At 41.1% G+C, this 8,705-nt stretch overlaps 1 long non-coding RNA gene across 1 annotated transcript; it reads right to left on the reverse strand.

The window, feature by feature from the left end:
• Positions 1 to 3,595: 3,595 nt before the first annotated feature.
• On the reverse strand, positions 3,596 to 8,213 carry LOC140719594 (uncharacterized). The gene is made up of 2 exons (XR_012096955.1): positions 7,978 to 8,213; positions 3,596 to 4,754 (listed from the first exon to the last, which is right to left on the reverse strand). It is a non-coding gene; the product is annotated as an uncharacterized lncRNA (long non-coding RNA).
• Between the last annotated feature and the right edge of the window lie 492 nt (positions 8,214 to 8,705).

Below are 8,705 nucleotides of genomic sequence, written 5' to 3' on the forward strand. Positions count from 1 at the left end.
AATGTTGACTGCCCATTTCCTTCCACAGATGATGCAAGACCCACTGAGTTCCTCCAGTATTTTGTTTGTTTTGACAAAGTAATAGATGGAATTTCTACAATTTTCTCTGTTGTCTGTTTTAATAGTCCTGAATATATTTATAAGACCATAAGATATAAGAGAAGAATTAGGCCATTTGGCCCATCGAGTCTACTCTGCTATTTCATCAGGGCTGATCCATTTCCCTCTCAGCCCTAGTCTCCTGCCTTCTCCCCAGAATCCTTCATGCCCCGACTAATCAAGAATCATCAAATTTTGTCTTAAGTACCAAATGACCTGGCCTCCACAGCCAGCTGTGACAACAAATTCCAGAGATTTATACATGATAACCTTCCCACTTTCAAAGATGCTAAGCTCATAAGAACCTCTTCCTTTACTGTTGATATCTTCCTTTTTAAATATACTTTCCTCTTTAAATTAAACAGTAACACCAGCCCCATCAAACATCAGGCTTTTGAATAAAAGGGGATAACTACACTTAACTTCACTTGCCCCATTGTTGAAATGTTTCCACAACTTAACACTTTCAAAGACTCTCTATCTCATGTTCTCGTTATTTATTGCTATTTATTTATATTTGTATTTGCACAGTTTGTTGTGTTCTGCACTCTGGTTGATCTTTCATTGATCCTGTTATGGTTATTATTCTATAGATTTGTTGAGTATGCCCACAAGAGAATGAATCTCAAGATTGTGTATGGTGACATGTATGTACTTTGATAATATATTTATTTTGAACTTGAGCTTTGATATTTTGTGATGACAACCTCAAGGTATTCATTAAAATTTTAACCCAAACCTCAATCTCTCCAGAAATATGATCCCTATCAGTTCCATTCTATTCTCTTCTTCTTTATTCTCATTCCCTATTCTCCTTTGATTGTATTTGTCAATGGTGTTTTACACTCTTTTATGGCTGCCTTAATTTCTTTCTTTTTCTTCACTCAATAATGAGATTCTCCTCCTATCTTTCTCTCCTGTTAAGCTCCTGTTGTCTTATATAATTTCCGTTCATTCTGACATTATGTGACGAGAGCGATCGTGGTCTTTCCATCACCATGATTGTTCTTGGCAAATTTTTCCTCCAAAGTTGTTTCCTTCTGGGCAGTGTCGTAACAAGACGGGCGACCCCAGCCACTATCAATAATCTTCAGAGATTGTCTGCCCGCCACTTAACCAGGACTTGTGATGTGCACCAGCTGCTCACACGACTCTCCACCACCGGCTGCCATGGCTTCACGTGACCCTGACTGAGGGTGGGACGCTAAACGTGCTACAATTTCCCAAAGTGACCTGCAGGCTGGCAGAAGGAAGGAGCACCTTACAACTCCTTTGACAGAAACGTACCTCTACCCTAATAGGACCTTCACTCCTTGCACTATCAGTTTTTTCAATGTTATCTCCAGATTTGGCAGCTCCTCTCTGTTTCTTTCCCGTGGGATTCTTGAATATCCTTCTTGAGTGCCTTCCATTATGTTGAGAAGTTTTATCTTCAGGTAGCTGTTTTTATTCTGTTATATTTTATGAAATACTTTTAGTGAAACTGGCCTCACTCTAATTTCCAACTTTGTACTTCTTTTTTATGACTTTTCGTTTGCCTTACTTTCCTATATCTATCTGAATTAAGAAAACTTGCTCACCTACTAGTAATCCCACACACCGAGCTTCACTCCCTTAACTAACTCCTGAATTGTAGTTACTACCCTTCTGAATCTGAACCTTCTTCCTGCTTCTTGCCCGTCCCTCTACCCTCTCCCCCCTACCCTCTCCCTCATCCACCCACTTACATTCCTCCTTAACAGGCTTGCATTATATTGGCTAAAATGTTACCTTTATTTCAATATCAATTCTGTGCCCTTAAAGCCCTGTTACTGACTCTACCTAAGTTGATATTATGATCGCACTACTAAAGTCCTGGTACTTTTGTATCTTTCACAATTTTTCCCAAAATTTGCTCTTCGTATGTCAGATTTTCTGGTGACTTCTAAAACACTCCCAAAGTGCTTTTGCCCTTTCTGGCTCATTAGTTCATCTCCTAAAGCTCCAACTGATGACATTTCAAGCATATTACGCTTTCACACAGCTGAGATTATTTTCTCATCCCCCCCATCTTATTCAGAACCTTTATTGTCTGCCACGGACAGTAACACTTAGCTTGGTACTATTACAGCTCTGGACTTTGGAGTTCGAAGTTCAGATCTGATGTCATCTGTATGTCTTCCCTGTGGAATGTGTGGGTTTCTCCAGTGGCTCCGGCCTCCTCCCACAGTCGAAAGATGTACCAGTAGGTTACTTGTTCTTTGAAAGTTGTCCCATGATTAAGCTAGGTTTCAATTGGTTGCTAGCTCAGGTGCCAGAAGGACCTATTCGATGCCGTATTTCTAAACTACCAAATGAATGTTTCCCAAACATAGTAAAATTGCTAAATTGCTCCTGCATGGCAGATGATTGAACCCCAGTGTGAAAAACAACAGGAAATGCTGACTCAGTAGGTCAGGTATCGTTAGTGGAGAGAGAAAAACATCACCAAATCCCACAGTGGCTTCACAACCCTGCAGGTGTGGGCTTATTTCCAGTGCTGGGTGTGGAGTCTCTCAGATCCCCATGGTCTTTCTCTGGCTGCTTTGGTTCCCTGCTAAAGGTGTGCTGACTGGTAGGTTAATTGGTTACTAGAAGTGACCTGAAGGAAAATTGGGAGCTGGGAAGGGGAGGGGATGGTGGTTGATGGGGTTGCCAGCAGGAAAATGCAATTAAGTGTAGACAGGCCATAGGGCATAGGAGCAGAATTAGGCCATTCGGCCCATTGAGTCTGCTCTGCCATTCCATCATGGCTGATTTATTATCCCTCGCAACTCAAATCTCCTGATTTCTCCTTTGATACCTGACTTATCAGAACCACTGATATCCACTTTAAATATGTCCAATGACTTGTCCTCCAAAGCTGTCAGGGCAAATGAATTCCACAAATTCACCTCCCTCTGGCTAAATAAATTCCTCCTTATTTCTGTTCTAAAGGGATGCTCTTCATTCTGAAGTTGTTCCCTCTTGTCCTAGACTCCCCCACTACAGGAAGCATCCATTCTATCAAGGTCTTTCAATATTTGATCATCTCAACGCGATCTTCTGTCATTCTTCCTTATTTCTGAGTTGTAGAATCTTCATGATCTTTCATCAGAAGGAAGATCATTGACCTAAAATATTGACTGCTCATCTCTGTACAAATGTTGCCCGACTTCACTACTTGTAGCATCTTCTGATTCCTTTGCTTTTCAAAAAACAAAGCCTTACGGGGTGGCTAACACAACGCTTTAAAGTACAGGACCGCTGCCTGCGATAAGTTTGTTTGTTCTCCCCGTAACTTACAGTAGGTTACCTTCCACAGTCCAAAGACGTACTGGTTAGTATGTTTATTCTCTTTGTAAATTGCCCTGTGACTAAGCTAGGGTTAAATCAGGGGTTTCTGGGTAGTGCCGCTCAAGAGCCAGAAAGGTCTATTGCACTATATCTCAGTAAATAAATAAACAAACAGCAGTAATGACTTTTTGCACAAAGAGTATTTGTAATCATCATTACCCACACAATTGAAGTGAGCAAAATTTATTTGTTAAAAAAAATCAAGAGGTCTTAGTTCAGGTACATGTCAGCATGCAATACGATAGTTATCCTCTCACTCTCCCTCCCTCCATGATAGAGGAATTCATTCGAGTGTTACAGAAAGGAGTTCCAAACCAGCTCCCAAATTTCTCGGACATTCCTAAAACTTTCATTGAAACTTTGGGAACTTCCGAACGTCTTAATCTGTGGCAATAAATTTTTACTGAGGCAAATTTTCTGTTTCCTGCTTGTAAACTTATTTAACCATACATGTTGACGATAAGCTGCCCAGCAACAATTCCATAATGATTGTTCAGTTTTGTATCAGGAGAGATTAATATTATCTATAAAGCCAAGCACAAAAGGCAGATCTAACTCAGCAGTAAAAAAACACACACAAAATGCTGGAGGAACTCAGCAGGTCAATCCTGATGAAACATCAGCTGTTTATTCCTTTCCACTGCTGACCTGTTGAGTTTCTCCAGCATTTTCTGTGTGCTGCTCTGGATTTCCAGCATCTGCAGAATCTCTTGTGTTTATGTTCGGCAGTTAAGAATGTATTTATCTTAGAAAAATAATCAAATATGCTTTAACTATTTATTCAAACAGCATGTGAAAAACGACATGCTAGTTAGAAGCATGGCATGGATTAGAATTACAGTAAATTCATTTGGAGATTAATTTTATTATTGGCATCCATTACTGTAGACAGTTCCCTAACAGCCCGCTGCTCGACTGAGTCCGGACAACGGTGGAGGGACAAAGCCACCCACTGCTCCGAGCTGCAGTGGGAACGTTTACGGAAGTTGGCTGTAGCACGTGATCAGCACCGATCCCAGCAGCAGACTCGTGGCCAAGGCGGGCATTGTGCCGATGCCCTTAGTAGTTGATTTTGAGGTTGGATTGACTTTAGTCGTAGGATTGACTTTAGTCGTAGGATTGACTTTAGTCGTAGGATTGGCTTTAGTCGTAGGTTTGTTTGTTGTCTTCGTCTTGCTGGCCGTGGGCGTTTCTGCTGACTTTGTCAAAGATGTTTGTGATGTACTCTTTGTTTGGTTGGTAAGAGGCATTGTTGTTGTCAGATTGGTCTGAGGTTTTGCTGACAGCGCCGAAGAGCAATTCTGCAAATCAAACAATAGAAACGGTTTATAATAAACTCAAATATCCACACCCGCGCTCACCTTCCAGAAAACGACAGGGATTGGAAGTACATGGGGTAAAACTTTCTCCAGTGATCTCTCCACTTCAACTTAACCTAAAAACAGCCAGTGTGAGGCAAGTTGAAAAAGGTGTGAAACAGGCATCTCATCTCACCTCAAGTCTACCCACGAAACAGTTCAAAGTTCAAAGTAAATTTTATTATCAAAGTACATATATGATACCATGTACAACCTTGAGATTCATTTTCCTGTGGACATTCACAGTAAATCTATAGAATTGATCTATAGAGTGCAAAAGAGAACAAACTGAGAAAGAAACAACAAACAAAGGGTTCAAATGTGAATATAAATGGCAATAAATAGCGAGAAGATGAGGTAATGAGATACGGAGTCCATGAAGTGAGATCTGTGGGTGTGGGAATATCACAATGGATGAGCAGGTGAGTGTAATTATCCATTTTTGTTCAAGGGCCTGGTGCTTGAAGGGTAGGTACTTTTCCTGTACCTGGTGGTGCGAGTCCTGAGGCTCTTGTATCAGACTAGTCAAGGTTACTGCACAGAAGAAGAGCTCAGACTGTTTTTTTGGGGAGGCGGGGTACATTGTAAATTGTAAAGGCCACTAAGAGTTTGAACAGGGATATGGATGGTTATTGCAAATAATCAGGAAATTGGAAAATGGAATTTAACTTTGGGAAACTGGAGAATGGATGAAAAATATGAATCCAGTTAAATAGAATGAGTCTGTGCTGCAGTGGGATATATGGAATAGGGAATGGACCACAGACATAGCAACTAACAAAGAGAGATAGTGGAGTGTACCATAAGCAGAACAGGGTAGAAAATGAGGGACAATTTGTTGCAGGGTGAATAATTCCTGGGATGAAATTATTGCTATCTGAAGAGAGAAAAAGGATGTGCTGACATTGGAGAGGGTTCAAAGGAAGTTCACAAAAATGATTCTGAGGTGGAAAGGCTTGTCAGCCGAGGAGCATTTGATGGTTCTGGGTCCCTACTCACTAGAATTCAGAAAAATGAGGGAGGGGGTCTCGAACGTTGCAAGGCCTCAATAGAGTGGATGTGCAGAGGATGTTTCCTATGATGGGGGAGTTTAGAGGGCACAGCTTCAAAATAGAGTGACATCCTCTTAGAATAGAGATGAAGAGGAATTTCTTTAGCCAGAGGGTGGTGAATCTGGAATTCATCGCTACAGGCGACGGTGGAGGCCAAGTCATTGGGTATATTTAAGGCAGAGTTAATAGATTCTTGATTAGTCTGGGCATGAAACGAAATGGGGAGAAGGCAGGAGATTCGGGCTGAGAGGAAAATTGGATCAGCCATGATGAAATAGCAGAACAGAGTCGATGGGCCAAATGGCCTAATTCTGCTCCTATATCTTATGCTTTTGTGGCCTAAAAATTGAGCAGAGGGACCCAATCCTCAGAAGAATGACAGATAATCTTCTTAAAATAAAAGATCGTGTGGCAGATGTACAGTGTGAGTGGATGCTGGGGGGTATTTCTTCTTATTGGGGTATTTGGAATGGGGGGGACTACATTTCATCTTAGCACAGATCCATTCTATTTAACCGGCTTAATTTTTTCCATCCATTCTCCAAACATTTCCCCATGCTTGCCAATTTCCTGTTTGTTTGCATGACTATCCCATATCCCTGTTCAAACTCCTTGTGCCCTTTACAATGTACCCCACCCTAAAAAAACACTCTGAGCTCTTTTGCGCAGCAACCTTTGTGATGCACTTCATCCTGTTTCAGGAATGGCAAACTAAGGAGCTTCGCATTTAAGATGTAGACGGCGAGAAATTTCTTTTCCCCAGAGTGTTCTCGCTCTTTGGAAATCTGCTGTGAAAGGAATGTCATTCAGTCGTGTTGTATCTCCAAATATCTCCAAAGGGCAGAGAATGAAAGGCATTTAAATTACGTCAAAGGGTTTGGGCAAAACATAAGGCTAGTTGTTAGACTGGCACGCAGAATTATTACTTCCTTGTAGTTTAATTTTCCTCAGACTCCTTGTATTTTTATATAATCACCTATACACATGTAATTCTTCAGTGATTTTTTCCATAATTATGGTACAGTTGCCTCTATATTTTTCTAGAAACTTTTTAGTTTTCAGTATCAGGCGTCTCTTGATCAAGGCTATTTTTTAGGTTAATTTTTATCACTAGTGTTTCTGTTTATCTCTACTCTTGAGTACGAGACAACCACGACTACCTTTCTCTTTGTCTTTTACTCGTTCTTTGTTCACGTAACATGGAATAAAATAGAGTTTTATGCCTCATTCTTGACTTTCGAAGAAACTCTAGACTACAAAAACACTTAGATCCGATCCAACATAGTTTTGAGACCAGGATTGGGTTATTAAATGGAGGACCAGGCTGAAAGGGTTAAATAACTCACGCTTGCTTCTGTTTCTCGGTCTTTACAAAGAGTCATATGACAATTTTTTCTTCCATGAACCTTAAGCTTTTGATCACAAGCATCTTAAAGCAGTGGAGAGAAATACCACGATGCAGGGTTATCACAAAGCATGGTCCCAGAAGTAGAACTTGATGATCTGAGATAAAAGGTGAATTGTCGAACAATAGAAAAATATAGAATCAAGCCCGATTTGTGTAACTGATGGAGAATGCAAGGACAATAACCCGACTCTAATGTATTAACCAGTTACAGAGCTATTTATACAACACAATGCTATTCAAATAGTAAATTATGTCATAGTAAATTATGTCACTGAGGGTGTTAAATTATCAAGTAGAATAGGCTGAAAGATAGGAGGAAGGAAATATTGTATATTAAAACATCTAGACCAGTGATTCCCAACCCAGGGTCCACAGACTCCTTGTATTGATCCATAAAAACATGTTGGGAACCCCTGATCTAGACCAAAGGATCTTGGGTTTAAGTCCCACTCCGTGTGGAATTAACTGCTCTGACATCGGCCACTTCCTCACCTTCAACACTGGTGTGCTGGAGGAAGGAGAAAAAGCATCCTGGCACTTTGCCTCCAGGTTTGAGTAGCACAGAGTCGGAATGGCATAACGGGCTATGAGTGAGGGGCTAGAGAGCATCCATCGCCCAAGAAGCAAATTGGAGCAGAAGGTTTGCTTTCAGTGGAGAGAAAGAACAGAAATGACCCAGCACTCGAGAAGACAGAGTTTTACCTACCATAATCGCCATCACCAGAATGGCGACGACCACAAGGTGGCTGAGTGAAAGCTTCATCTCTCTGTTCCTTTATTTCACACACAGCTGTTTGGTGACTGTCTCTGGTGCTTCTCTGCAGAATGCAGCTAGTCAGGATATGGTTATTTTATAGGGAGACATATACATTAATGATTGATAGGGTTGAACAAGTCACTATGAATGTTGACTCCTGATTGGATACAAAGCCTTGTACTTTGAAGGACTTGTAATTGCAATCTGCAGTGTCAATACCTAACAGGCTGCAGTATTCTTTTTGGCTTCAAGGTATCAGCCCTGATGGAGGTCACCTGACTCTGTGCCTGTGAACCATGTGGAACAAACTGGAAGGATTTGCCCCCCCCCCCCCCCCCCCCCGTACGGCTATCTTGAAAGTAACACGCTAACAGTGGCCACTTTGATAGCCAACTCCTTGTAACGTTGAAGCAGGTTCACGGGCTCGGTGAGCGATAGAGAAAACACCGACTGCAAATAAGTATATTCATCATTTATTTGCAAACTTACAAAAAAATTGAACAAATATTTAGGTTCCCCCAATTACAAACTACAGGTAGTTAGTTAAAACTGTGCATTGAGCATACTTCCTTGATGGTTCCAGCAACAAAAGGGAGAGAGAGAGAGAGAAAATCTCTCTCGCTTGATTTTTCTCTATAACCGAGGTGTTTGAAACTGAACTCAAGGTGTCACGGCAC

This window comes from Hemitrygon akajei, chromosome 32, assembly GCF_048418815.1.
Source record: "Hemitrygon akajei chromosome 32, sHemAka1.3, whole genome shotgun sequence".
NCBI lineage: Eukaryota > Metazoa > Chordata > Chondrichthyes > Myliobatiformes > Dasyatidae > Hemitrygon > Hemitrygon akajei.